Consider the following 15,350-nt stretch of genomic DNA (forward strand, 5'->3'; position numbering starts at 1 on the left):
AAAATAAAATATGAAATAAAAAAGGATCACTAAAATTAGCATTAAGTTTTTATTATTTACCACTAAAACTAACTAAAAAATAAAAAATAAAACAAAATGAAAAATATAATAAAATAAAATGGGTCATAAAAACCAAAAAAAAAGTTTATTACATTAAGTATTCACTTTAATGTTTTCATTTTGTTTTTTTATTTAGCACTGATAAAGCTAAATTATTAAATACACAATATAAAATAAATAAATCATATTTATTTATAGAAATAAGTCATAAAAGTGCTTTTTTAGCACTAATGAAGCTAAATAAAATACAATAATATTTAGCACTGATTAAGCTTTTTGACACCATACTGTAAATATTTTCATATATATTCAACAAGACAAAATTTACACAATTTACAAACTGAATTTACAGAAACTGCCTTGTTCAACAGTCTACATTTCAATAATTATTTTGTCCTGTGAAATATACTTTAATATCTGTTATGCAGCGTGCTTTGGGTAGTACTTAAAAAAAAGACAAACTCAGTTTTAACTCTTATATACTGTATATACAGATTCCGAAATGGGTTTGTAAACTTATGAGCCGTGTACAACTTTCATGGTCTGAAAAATCTTGCCCTCCAGAGTTGCAGAGGAGGATATATATGACTGAAATAAGCAAACAAAGAAATTGTGGTCACAGCTAATAATGACTAAGCACTTTCCAGTGAAGCGGTTATAAAGTACAATACAAAGAGCTGTAAATACTAAGAAAATTCCTGCTCAAAATACCTACACAGGGAGACTGTAGGTGTGAAAGTGGGTGTAAGAGAGCTGCAGCTCTTGCCTGGGTCTCGTGTGTTCACCTGAGGTCTACTATTTAAGAGCATGTCAAGCCCTTAAGCAGGATAATGAACTAAGTGTGGCCTGTACCTTTCACTTTCATTAGCCTGCCCTGCTAAATGGCTCACACTCTTAAAAACCTCTGCTTGCTGCTATTTAAGTCCTTTACGTACTTTGCTCTGTCAACACAGTATAGATTACTTATTAAAGCACCTGAATGAAAAACAGCCAGTGTTTTCTTTATGTACTGTGAGGTTGGTAAATGCGGCTTATTTTTCTAGTGCAGCTATTGAGATTTTTGCAGTGACTGAGAGGACAACATCCACTGTGACCGCAATGATATTTAAATGCTGTGAAATGTTTAATAGAAATAATTACAATCAGATGAGTCACAGTTCAATACAAAATACTTCATCCTTTGTTGTTCAGGTTTCATGCAGTGCTGTGCAAATCTGCATATCGTGTGACAACCTATAATCAAAGAAATCAAACCAAGTAAATGAGACCCCCTGTGATGACCTGTGCTAAAAATATACAAAATCAGTTTTATCATCACAATGACCACTGAAAGTATAAATAAAATTTCAGGAAGATTATCTACGAGAAAGATTATCTACTGTATGACAGCTTTTTTGCTCCTGAGCTCCAAGTGAAAAAAACTGAAATATGAGGAACAAAATCACAATGTGTCTTGATGTTTTTTTTTTATGACAGGTGCGGTTTCACCGAGAGCTGGTTCATCATTCATGTGACGCTAGGAGTGATATAATAGCTTTACTGCTTGTCACAAGGAGGAAACAGCTAAATAATCAATTTTCACGGGAATGAAAACATATTTTAATTAACAAAATGCAAAATGCCATTTCAAAGCTGTTAAGAAACATTTAAAGCCAGTACATTTTCTCAATTGGTGTGTTATTATTTTCTAAATAATATTAATATAAAAATATAATTTTCTAGTAAGCTTAAAAATAAAGTAGTTTTTGAGCATCTGTATTTATTATAATTAGCAATATAAAAAATAAAAAACACTGTTGCATGGTCAAAAAGAAATATTCATTAACTTAATTGCTGTGGTATTATTTTTTAAATAATATTTTTTTTCTAGTGAGTTAAAAATAACAAATAGTTTTTGAGCATCAATATTGAAAGCTGGGAAATTTCCTCAACTGGTGTGGTATATTTCCGAAATAATATTCATATGATTATTTTTATTTATTATTATAATTTTTTATTTATTTATTTTTTTTGTCTAGTGAGATCAAAAAATAGCAAATAGTTTTTGAACATCAATTTTATTTTTCATAAATATTAAAAATGAAAAAGGTGGTCAGCAAAAATATTTAAAGCCAGTAAATTTCCTTAACTGGTGTGGAATGGCAAGCTATCTGTCCGCACACATAATAGAGATGGTGCTAATAGCATTGAGACAAGTCATTCAGTAGACTGCCGAAAAATAAAGGGTGGTGGCATAGAACAGAGAGAGAAGAGACGAGTGAAATGAGGCACTGAGCGAATCACGGAGGGGTAGGTGAGGAGACTGTGAGACACTTTGAGCTAAATGTAGTGAAGAGGATATCAGATAACCCCTGGGGCATGAAATTGCGATGTAATAGTCCTTTCAGTTCATATTCAAAAAGAAAGTCAAACCTTCTCACAGGGGTCAAGGGTTGCCAATCCACACACAAACTCTGAGGGAGACAGAAGATGAGGTTGTGCATGGCAGCCATCAACAAAACGGCCCAGTGCCTTCCTTTCTCATCCTTTGGTGGATTCAGTTCGTTGGCTGTAATGTATTTAAGACTGAACGCTCCCGCAGGAAAGGTCAAGAACCTCAGATGCTCAGTCACAGCAATTATTTTAATTTATCTAAAAACACTGATTAAAGAGGCTCGTTTACAACGAAGCACCAGAGAGCTAGACAGTGAAAAACAAAGTCAGAGACAGACCGTAGAGAGGTTGGGGTCAAAGGGCGCCACGTCAGGGAGTACAAATTGCAGAATCGAAAGTGTAGGTAATATTGCTGAAACCAAGGACATTTAGGATTTACATCACATTAGGTCAAATACTAAACCAGAATGTGTCAGAAAACAAGTTTCTTGTTAAAAGAAAAAATTAAGAAAAAGAAAGTCAAACCTTCTCACAGGGGTCAAGGGTTGCCAATCCACACACAAACTCTGAGGGAGACAGAAGATGAGGTTGTGCATGGCAGCCATCAACAAAACGGTCATATAAGCTTAAACTCAATTACATTTGACTGAAAGGAAAGCAGGATGGACTTCCTACATCAGCAGCTTTCAACTCTATATTTTCATCTCTCAGCTCTCAATTACATGTGTATTGTTAGCGTAGGGCTGGAAACGTGTGTTTTTTTCAAAAATATTTAAATAACACGCAAAGTTCTGCAAGTGAAACTAATTACTCTCCAATAAATGGAAACTTTGAAGTGAGCCCTTTTGAAAACACAAGCTCTGCTTTTGGGATGTTATTTTTGCAAGCCAGGACAGAGCGGAAAGCACAGCTGAAGCAGGTCACCCACTTACACCCCAGTGTTGACTGCTTTACTGAGAGCCGCAGATATGAATCAATGCCAGTCACTCAATTCCCATCAATCAGTTCTCATCAAAAGCAACAACATCAGAGAGATTAGCCACTTCAACTAGAAAATTAACACTAATACTCAGTGAGCATCAATCATGAACTTAATACAATTATGTATTAGGAAATTATGATATTACATTTTGATCAGATAATACAATACATTTTTTAAATATTAAAGTCCCCCTGTAGTGAAAATCAAGTTTTTTATGTTGTTTATTTGTCTATATGGTGTTTTTAATATGCCTTTAGACAAACCATGTGCCAATCTATTAATCAACACCATTGCTGAGTATTTTCTCCTTAAAACTGTAGTTTCCCAAAGGCTGACCCAGAAATACGGTTTGAAACAGTCCTTGGTTTGCTACGTCACAAACCAATAACCAATCACGTCAAGGGATCGATTCCTATCACTAGCATGCAAAATATACCAATACCAGCACAAAACCAAAAATAAATTAAAGCAAAAAATCCATGAAGCTGTGGTTTAATGTGAATTTAGAACCGCTAACTTGCATTATAACCCGTGGCAACAGTGTAAAAGTAGCCACTCTTATAGTGTCACTCTTAAAGTTTTGAATGGGGAAAAATGCAAAGCTCAATATGGCCACTCTATCGAAGGAAGCCCCGCCTTTTGAGTAAAAGAGCCAATCGCTAATCGGTAAAGTCAGTGCGTCACTGCATCTGCATCTGAAACAGTCAGAGTTCTGAGACGTGAGCTCAGGACTGCACATGCGCACTGGCTTGTCTAGCCTGAAAAATACGCTTTTTTGACACTATTTGAGCAAAAGAAACAACACTTATGAGACTTCATATGAAATTTAATCTTAAGCTTGGCGAACAGCTTTGAAGAATTTTATGTTACCCCATTCAAAGAAATAGGAGCTGCACTTGCATGCCCCAAGAGGCGTTTCAAAGATGGCCGCTGAGTGAAATGGCTTTTCTTAAATGAACTTTGTTCTGTTTGCACCTATATCTTTATTTGTGCATCTTTAAAGTACATGATTGTTAGTTAATAAGCGGAGATGTTGTGTTTAGGACACGCTTCAACAACATATTTGCAATGTGCATCTTTGTCCTTATTTTTAATCTTTATTGTTAATCCTTAAATGTATATTGATGAGAAATGTGATTTATATAATTAAAAATGTGTATAGGCTAATTTAATTAAGTAATGTTCTACAGTTTTAATCGCTTTTTTTTTTTTAAATCAAACAATCATTGTAAAAATAAAAACAACTTTCGTTATGTCGAGATCATGAGAAAATTAAAGTCACGATCACGACAAAACAACTTCCGTTATGTCGAGATCATGAGAAAATTAAAGTCGCGATCACGACAAAACAACTTCCGTTATGTCGAGATCATGAGAAAATTAAAGTCGCGGTCACGACAAAACAACTTTCGTTATGTCGAGATCATGAGAAAATTAAAGTCGCGATCACGACAAAACAACTTCCGTTATGTCGAGATAACAAGAAAATTAAGTCGTGATCACGAGAAAACAAGAAAGAAAAATAATCATAATCCATGGCCTCTCGTGGCTTCTGTATTAAACTGTTATTTTTCTAATGGTATTATAATATAATCATATAAAAATAATATAAAATAAATAATATCAAAATATATAAAAGAGCTCTTTAAGCATGTATAAGGTGTCTCTGCTGAGTTCTCTTCATTATACATTAATTTCAAGGCCTTACAGACATGAATCCAGCAGGACTGGATCCATGAGGACTCATTTCCATCCAAAAAGCTTGATTTTACACTGCATATTAAAGTGAACCTGATGTTATAGGAAGTGATGCAAAACAAGGCATTTCCAATCATACTAAATAGAGAAGTGATTCCCATCAGGACAGGAACATGAACAATTACGATTGTTTTCTTTTATATGCCACATTGATAATAACACATTTATGACATTTATTATCATGACATTTAAAATTCAGTTAAAGTTTTCCTTCTGCCATTTTAAAGCTTATCTCATGAAAAAGCCTAAAACATAGATTATCTGTAACAACAGCTGGAAAGAACAGGGATGACTGACACTGACATGACAAAAATGATATGGTTATATTGTTAATCAATCAGTAGTTTGTATCAGTTGTATGTATTAGCAAAGTATGGAATTTAAAGAAGTTCCTAAACCTTTTTCTGCTGGGTTTTTGAGCTGAACATCAAAATGCTTATATTTGAAAATAAAATTAAATTAAATGAAATAAAATAAAGTAAGACAGTACAGCTCTGCTATCTTCTAAGATACTTTCCTTTTTTCATGCATCCTTCATGGAGAAATCCCAGAATGTACAGCAAACGACACTGGCAGATGAAGCGAAATGCAAATATATAAGTGAAATGTACACAGAATTACTTTTTTTTTCATTATTATTTTACGCAATATTTGTGTTTGCAATGTATTTTTATGCTTATTAGAGCATCATACTGTTAGCTTAGCAACATGCTAACATCACATTTTCTGTATGCTTCGCATGAGGAGTACTACTTGAATGATGCACTTGAGTTGCACTTGCTGAATCACAAAGAACAGATAACATCTTTGAAGGGCCTTTGCCTGCTGATTGTGGAGACACAAACACATGCCTGACTGCATGAAACATCTCATTTAAAGTGAAATCAATAAGGGGCTTTGACAGTCCTGTCTGCATGTCTAACCTTGGCAGTCTATAAGTGTAATTAAGGGAGATTAGACACGATATTAAATGGCCTACTTCAGTTAGATGAACATAAACAAAGTTTAAAGAGCCCCTCCATCTCTATTCCCAGGGTAGGCTGTAGTTATCCCAAAGCCTTTATTGCGAAGAAAAGGGGAGCTTTTCAAAGTCCCGCTGATGGGAATGGCTTGTAGTCTGGGTTCACAGACTCGAGACTGTGATCTTCGAAAGCAGCCAGCACAGAGTAATGGGAGTGTCGGTTCAGGAAACTGCACAGCTGAGGCTGCGATTGGGTTAGGGATGGAATTCCCCTTCAGTTCCTGTGGCCGTCATTCAGTACAGATGATGACGATTCCTGCAGTAACGCAGACTACAGCTGCAACTGTATAACAAACTCTTTGTATTCAGCCTTAAGGCATTACTTTGCTTACTCCGCTGAGGATTGTGGCACTGGTCTTGCTGTGAGCTGGCCCACTAGTTTCCAGACTGTGTCCATACACTGAACCCACACAGATGGACATCTCCACTAGAATGCAGCCAATCCGTACAGGGGGCAGATTGAAGGACATCCACAAATACAAGCTAATGTGTCAAGGAGTCAGGCATTGTTATTCATGCAGTCCATTACCATATAGAGCCTGAATCTCTTCTGAATGTCAAATGCTTGCCTCTGTTTGGGACTCATTCTGAAATATTTTCATTATGTTTCATTTTTGAAAATAAACTCAACTAAAAATTACATTTAAACAAAAGTCTGACAAGTTACCAAAAATAGGTGCTTGTATAACAAAGGCCTTAAATAAACAGAATTTACTTAATTCTTCAAACTTGAACTTTTAACCCTTAATAAATGGTTTGAAAGGCTCAATTTTCTTTAAACACGACAAAACAAAGGGAACATCTGTGCTAAAAAGACCAGCTCAGATTAGCATAATGTATACCCAGTCTTGTTTTTGCTGGTTAGCACTTAGCATTGGACTCAGCATGGTCCTTCTGGTGAAGTTTTGCTAGTTAAGCTAGTCAATAAACCTGGTCAGGACACCAGCACACCATTATCCCATGATGGGGACCATAATAATAAAATAAAATAAAAACATATGCTGGTGTGCAAATAGACAACATGCTCTAGTTTATAGAGGTCAGTCGATAGTGGACCGATAGCTAATAGCTTCATCACTACTGAAACACTAATGGTTTTATTATTTTGATTTTATTGTCATATGATATAAAGTGGGTATAGAAAAGAATCACCCCCCTTTAAAATAATCAAATTTTGTTGCTTTGCAGCCCGAAATGAAGACAGACAGTTTTTGTTCGAACCAGCTGTATTTACTCAGTGCAACTTATAACATCCAAGTCATATATACAACACCAACATGTCATAAAAAAAATAAAAAAATAAAAAACCAGAATCACTGAGTTGGAAAAAGGATCACCCCCCCTCCTAGAAATAACTTGTAAACTCAATCAGGTGTCACCTTCTCAAAGGCACACAAAGACATTTGTCTTTCAACTGTGATCAGCGGTGGTCATTTTGATCAGCTCAGCATGAAAAGAGTTTTCCTGGAGCATTTCAGTCCTTGGTAGTGCAACTGAAGCAAACAGTCAACTATGGGTGGCAAGGCACTGCCAAAAGATCTCCGGGATAATGTTGTGGACAGGCACAAGTCAGGAGATGGATAGAAAAAAATTTCAAAGGCTTCATCAATGCCTAGAAGCACAGTGAAGTCTATCATTAAGAAGTGAAAGGTATTTGGTACAACACATTATAAAGAGTGGTCATTGTGTGCATGTGACAACAACATCACAAATTCTCCAGAAATGTGGCTTGTATGGGAGGGTTGCAAGAAAAAAGCCACTCCTGAAGAAAGGCCACATGCAGTCATGACTGAGCTTTGCCAAAACGCACCTTGAAGATTCTGAGGCTGATGAGCCTCAACACCAAACGATACAATATGTCTGGCAGAAATCCAATACAGCTCAGCATCCAAATAACACCATACAGTAAAGCATGGAGGCGGTAATATCCTGTTATGGGATGTTTCTCTGCAGCAGGTACTGGAGCACTTGTCAGGATAGAAAGAAAAATGGAAATTCTTGAGGAAAATCTGCTGCCCTCTGCCAGAAAGTTGTCAATGGGAAGAAGGTTTACCTTCCAACATGAAACGACCCAAAGCACACAGCAGAACTGAGCACACAGTGGTTGAAGGAGAAAAAGGTGAATGTCCTTGCATGGCCTAGTCAGAGCTCAGACTTAAACTCCATTGAAAATCTGTGGAATGACTTGAAGACGGCAGTCCACAAACACTCACCATCAAATTGAACTGAACTTGAGCAGTTCTGCAAAGAAGAGTGAGCAAATATTGCAAAGTCTAGATGTGCAAAGTTAGTAGAGACATATCCCAACAGACTAAAGGCTGTAATTAAAGCAAAAGGTGGTTCAATAAAATACTTTCCAACTCAGTGATCCTGTTTTTTTATTTATTTATTTTATTTTGTTTTGTTTTCTAGTCTAACATTCCAACAGGAAGTGAAAGAGCACGTAGTGCAAGCTCATCTATCAGACTGATCCAAACTGTATGAACGTCAAACCACTTGCATTAGCAAACACTACAAAAACTGAGGTTGTCTGGACGAAATGTACGCCATCATAACTAACGTTCTAGCTCACTAGTTGATGTCTCATTACTGTACTAGAATCGGAGACAGAAATAGGACAGAACGATACCTGGTAACAGCCACAATGACTAAGCTAGAAAGCTGGGCAGGGACTGTGTGAACTTCAGTAGAGTCTGCGGGCTGCATTTAAGGATCCGGTTTGGGTCATTTATTAAGATCAGTCATGAGGCTCACAGGGGAGAATCGGCAAGGAACTGCTTTGATTATATGCGACAGAATTGCTCATCGGCTCAAGGCCACACAAATAAACGGCCTCAAAAGAGTATTGAACAGTGTGTCTCTAGAGTGGAAATTGCTAGACTCACTTCCCATCAGCCAAACGGTCATTTACTGTAAAAACTAAATCAGTGACTTTCAGTTCCTATATTAAACTCTACCGTTTTTTATGATAAGAACCGAAATAAAATGTGCAATGTTCAAATCATCAAATGAGACCTGAGGCATTTTCTACTAGGAGGCAAGAGAGGTGGTGACTTCTCAAAAACATTCCACAGGAAAACAATTGAAAATACAGGAATACAAAAGTATTAATATTTCCAAAATAGCAAATAAAGTTTGAGAGGCAATCAGGGTCTCTTTTGCTTCCCTTGGGTGCATTGTATTCTCACTGAGCTCCTTGAAGCGGCAAAATACAGGCTAAAAGTCACATGAGAGTAGGCAGTGCCTCCATGTCACTATGATTGGCTGATTAGCTGGTCAGTGGGTTGATGCCCATTCATGTTTGTATTCATAACTGGTCCAGAAATTGGCCTGAATGGGTCAAACGGGTAGAAATGGAAGGAATAATTACAGAGTATCACACCTTTCAGTAGGGATGCTCCGATCGATCGGCTGCAGATCAGTATCGGCCGATAATCACATTTTATGACTCGATCGGTAGTCACTTAATTTGGTCGATCTCACGAACCGATCACAATGTGATGACGTAAAACATGTGGAGGAACACGTGGAGGAACATTGGTCAAAGGATTTAATACTAAGAACCTGATTCGCTGCCTCTGTCATGTCGTCTGCTGTCTGATTGCGAGGCGGAGGTAGGCCTCAGGCAGCCCCACACACACACACAGAGCAAACAACGACAGGGAACAGAGCATGTAAGATGACCTGTGTATGTCCTTCTTCAGGTCAAGTCATATATTCATGAAAAAATATCAGTTTTCCATTAGCTGCAGAAGATGAATGCGATATCTTTGTCTTAGTGTCCTTTCAGTGTTTAAGGGGATTTTGATCTCTATGAAGTGAAACATCAGCTTCAGCGTTAGCCATGTGACACGTTGTTGGTCGATTTAGCCTTCTAAAGTGGCACTCAGTTAATTTCAACACATTGTTTCATTCATGAATGAATCAGTGTTTTAAACGGGTCATAGGATGCCCATTTTCCACAAGTTGATATGATTCTTTAGGGTCTTAATGAAAAGTCTGTAACAGTTTGGTTAAAATTTCTCAATGGTAGTGTAAAAAACACCTTTTTTACCCTGTCAAAAACAGCTCTTTTCAGATCAAGCCGTTTTTGTAACATTTTCCTTTAAATGTTAATGAGCTCTGCTGACCCCGCCCCTCTCTTCCGAGCTGCTCTCAGAGAGACTGTTTACTTTAGCCGCATTCATCGTGAAACTTGCTAATTAGCACATTATTAGGAAAGGCGATTTGCAAAGATTCATTACAAAACATTATACTCACTTCTTCTGTAGATGAGGCTGGATCATGAATGATTCACGCGAACATAGACGCATTTATGTAGATCGGGGGCGCATTCACTTCAGAAACAAATGTAATCCACTGCGAGTTCAGTGGCTTATATGTCGGGAGTAAATGACGGATTACATCCAACAACAGAACACCTCAATCGCTTAGGAGTCATTCTTGTCTACATCTGCTCCAGCGGTGAAACAATGGCGGACTGATGACAGCTCACTCAGGGCGGGTCTAAGGTAAGACGCCAGTCCATTCTGTGCTGTGCTGAAACACTACTGTCAATCAAACTATCGTGGGAGGGGCCTGTCAGAGTGACGTCACACAGACAGGCATCTGAGATCGGCTCGATTTGAGAAAGGGGAAAACATTTAACCAGATAAAAAAAAAAACACTGGGTGGATTTTTATCATTATAGGGTGGTTGTGTACACACACTGCCAACACACATTTCAGTTCAAACAACTTGTAAAAGTGCATGTAGCATCCTATGACCCCTTTAAGTGTATTCTTTCAATTTTAATGATGGCTCATTCATAAAGACAGTCCCTTGCTGCCACCTACTGGCGTAACAGTGTAACTGCACTGACAGCCTGTCACCTTATGGGTTGCTGTTATGTTCAGATTGACATTAAGTTTGTATGCTCTTTAATAAGCCAACGTATCCTAATATGGAGGGTGTTTTGTGCAAAAGGCCTTTCAAAATGTTCATTGTAAAATTAATATTTGTTGTGCTTATTTATTTGATTCTCAATTAAAACAACAATATACTGTAAAAAATATAACAATGGCAAGGTATTATATTATCTAAAAAAAAGGCTAACACTGACAGTCAACAGAAAGCTTACATATCACTTATATAAAGCTTAAATAATTAGAATCGGTAATTGGTATTGGCTGCAAAGATCCTGATTAGAGCATCCCTACCTTTCAGTCACACCAAAATTAACCTGAAATGACTTGAAAACACAAAATGATCAGTCAGTTTTTTAACGAGAACTCAATATTTTAGTAAATTTTGATGCAATGAAAACTTGATGCCTTTGATGCGACTTTAATGAATAGAATGATAATATAAAGAAGTAAAAATATTATAGTATTGGTGGCTTATTGATAGTCCCAAGTAAAAGGTGAATGGGGTTGGATATGCTTTTAATCATTAAACCATGTCAAATGCAGCTGAAACATGAACAAACTGACATGAATGAACTCAAAGGCAAAAAGGACTTTGCTTTCTCATTTCACAAATCCCCTGCATGCCACTGAATGCATGTCATTTCAAGCTTCATCATCCTTTGTGAAAGGCTCCAGAGAGCCGTGACCCTTGATGGAGTGATTTATCTGCAGATGTCTGCTCCACACACTGCTAAAGAATGCCAGCATCCTGTACACCAGTACTGCTGCCTCCATCTGTTTATGGCTTTACATACCATGCTATTAACACTGGGTGACTTCTACCAGTCAGTGAATTCCCATCCAGTTTACTTGCAGTACACTAACATCCAAACGTTTGGACACACCTTTTCATTCAATAATTATTATTTTTTACTCGACTATGAAACTACGAAATAACACAAATGGACCAGTGGAAATTACGTACACACCACTATATTCCAGCTCAGCTGTAAGGGCAAACAAAACAAAACACAACACAATAGCCTCCCTGCCCTGAGATTTTACATATGCGGTTTGGAAAATGAATGGATGGAAAATAAAATAAAATAAAAGACATTTGTTGTGCATAAACTACTCTTTACAAACGGGAACCTGCTACAGACAAAGACACCATTCCTCTCATTTTCACACATTAGTGAAACATACTAAATATCTGGTGAGCGAGGAGAAGCAAAAAACTTTTGAAAAAAGGTCAGGCGCCTCATTTGCTACAATTAATGAAAATAATGAGTTAATCTGTGAGGTACCATAAGCTACCAGTGATTTGAACAATGAGGCTAACGAAGCCATTGTTGTGTAAAAGATTGCAGTGCACAATGTGGAATTATCAAGGAAAAAGTCTAATTAGGATAAATTCTGTCTTTTGCACAGTTAAACAGAGAGGGAAAACCTAGAGAGTGAGGCAACTGGACTTGTGCAGGTACTGTACTCAAGCCCTTCATTCATTTTAGACCCAAGCCTATATAAATTAACGGAGTGTTAATGAAAATGCCATCTCTCTCCTAAAGCAGTTCACTCTCACTTACTATTCCACAAATACATCCTCTGCAGCACATACATTTGCATTAAGACCAATATATTGCTGAGGAACACACGCATTAGCATTCTGAATGTTGGTATAAACAAATCTCACTTAAAAAAAAAAAAAAACTGCTTATCAAACCATAACCTCCCTCATCTGAAGAAATGACATTTCAATGAATGACAATATTGGCAAAGTAACTTCAGGAGATGAATGAACATCACATTCTCTAGAACCCATTTTTCTTTATGGTGCAACCCTGGGCGCGTCTTCATCTACTGATCTTGGCACTGATGCCAAATGCTGCTTGACATATGACTGCAGAATGTGTGATGCTGCAACAGTTTGCATAACTCAAGCAGCTGTCTTCACCCTTCAACTCCCACTGAAGCGCAGCCAACGGACCTCAGCACTGTGCAGGTGCATCCCACCTAACTGATGCAGGAAACACTTCCTAGATGTTTACACTGTCAAGATAAGTCTTACAAATGAAAGGTGTTTATGAAACCATACAGTTTAGAGTTTCAGAAATCCAAATTAGACTTTTACAACAATGTTTTCTCATGCAAAACTCACCACCAAAATGCTAGGAAGTTATGGGTATTTGCCAAAGTGTTGCTAAGCAGTTACTAATAGGGCTCCACAATATACTGAAATCAAGCGTAGCGTTAGTTCTGGCAGATCCCGTCAGTCAAACTCGCATCAGCTGACTCTCAGCTGATCCGCGTCTACCTATAGGGATACGACATCTATCACAGCATCCTTATATAAGGTCCTTCAGTATTATCAGCAGCTTTCGCATTGCTCAATAGCTAATTACCCTCCTCCATCCCCAGCTCCTCCTCTGTCAGTCAGGATTCGGCCTTCTGTTTCCCCTTTGAATCAGACTATTTTCTAAAATGTGTACTTTAAACTATTGAACAATAATGATATCTGCAATACATTTAGGTTGGTTCTGTTCTGTTTACCCTAGGGGGGTTATCGCTGCTCTCCCTGCTCTTATCCATGCTTGGCTGCATGCTGCGCAGGGAGTTTTTACCCCGAACAGAACCATACCGCCAATCCAAACTGTATGCTAATTGCCAATCATCTTTGACGATAGTTGTCCTGACAGAAATAAAATAGTTTTTTGCAATATGGATTTATGTCACAGGCAAAATGTGAAGGTTACAATTTAATTGAAAAAAATGTGTGTGTTGCCAGTTTCAGAGTGAAGTGTAGCACTGTTCATTTAGATACATGCAGCTCATGATACGGTGTTTCAGTGTCTCAAAGCAGCTTGGATCACTTACTGAGAATCGATTCGCACTGAGATCCTGAAACACTTTATCATGAGCTGTGTGTGTGTGTGTGTAAATAAATACAGTGCCATGCTTCACTCTGAAATCAGCAGTGCATATATTTATTTTCCGGTAAACCACCAAAATAAAAGCTCAATGGTTTAACATTTGAAAAAGAAGAAATTATGGCATTAGTATTGTAATTTTACAGTTGTACTATAAAATTAATTTATTTTTATTACTTTTATTAAATACTTGATTTTTTTTTTCATTTTACTGTAAAAAAGTATTACTGTAATACATTCAACATTTTGTTTACTATTCTTATTCAATAATATTCATAATAAAAATGATATTATTGTTTTTTAGACACAATGAATTAGCCAAAAACCGATTAATTATGGAATATGAAAACTGAAGTGAGTCACTTCTTGTATAAAAAAAAAATATATATATATATATATATATGTGTGTGTGAACACCAAATTTTTCAAAAAAAAATTCCAAATCACTTAACATTAAAAGAAACGTTTAAAAAAATATTTAAAATAATAATCCAGAGTCCTTTTTTCAGCTATTTAAAATAAAAAAATTTTAATGCAGATGAACTCACCCAACAAAATCAATATTTCCAATTTTCAAGTAATTTTCAAGTCATGCTCTGGATGGTTGCTTTGTGCTTACTGGTCCAAGTCATAAGGGTTTCTCTACATATGCCTAGATCCCTCCTTCAGTGTACTGAAAGATTGAGGGATATTCCACCAGGTGAAAATCCTAAATTTGATTACATAAAAGTAAAAGCACACCTTTCTTTATCAAACTGCATATTTTGAGGTACCCTTCACATAGCACAAAAAACTGTGGAGGATGAGGTACATAAAATATGAAAAGCTATAAGCAATATTAATAGACCCTTAGCAAGCACAACTTCTTTCCTATTTGCAGTGCTAGCATGACAAAAGTGGCAAAAGTTCATAATCTTTAAGAAAGGAATAATTGACAACGGGCCGTAGAATTATTAGAAAAATAATGCACACCCGAGGTGGTGATGCGACGCGAAGCGGAGTGGCCGTTACACCTTGGGTGTGCATTATTTTTCTAATAATTCAACGGCCCGGAGTCAATTATTCCGCTTATACTACGGTTACCACACCTCAAGACATCGATCAGATGATACATTTAAAGGGATTCGTCCGGTTCTTGTACTTAAATCGCTATTGTGAGTAGGATTATTTCTTCCGCATTTCATCCAACGCCTCTTTTGCTAGTTCCAAAACGTCATTTTAAAGCTGGTAATGGAGGCTTGAGCCGTTGATAGCATTCTAATGCAGTTATAAATGAAGTTATTAGAAAGAGAGCGCGAGCGACAGAGACACAGAGAAAGAGAAAGAAAGAGAGAGAGAGAGAG

General features: G+C 36.9%; 1 protein-coding gene across 1 annotated transcript in view; it reads right to left on the reverse strand.

Annotated features, from left to right (window-relative positions):
* LOC107708446 (uncharacterized) overlaps positions 1-15,350 on the reverse strand; it is a 120,980-nt gene that overhangs the window by 51,569 nt on the left and 54,061 nt on the right. The window lies entirely within an intron of this gene.

This window comes from Sinocyclocheilus rhinocerous, unplaced genomic scaffold (genome assembly GCF_001515625.1).
Source record: "Sinocyclocheilus rhinocerous isolate Xijiao unplaced genomic scaffold, SAMN03320098_v1.1 scaffold295, whole genome shotgun sequence".
Classification (NCBI taxonomy): Eukaryota; Metazoa; Chordata; class Actinopteri; order Cypriniformes; family Cyprinidae; genus Sinocyclocheilus; species Sinocyclocheilus rhinocerous.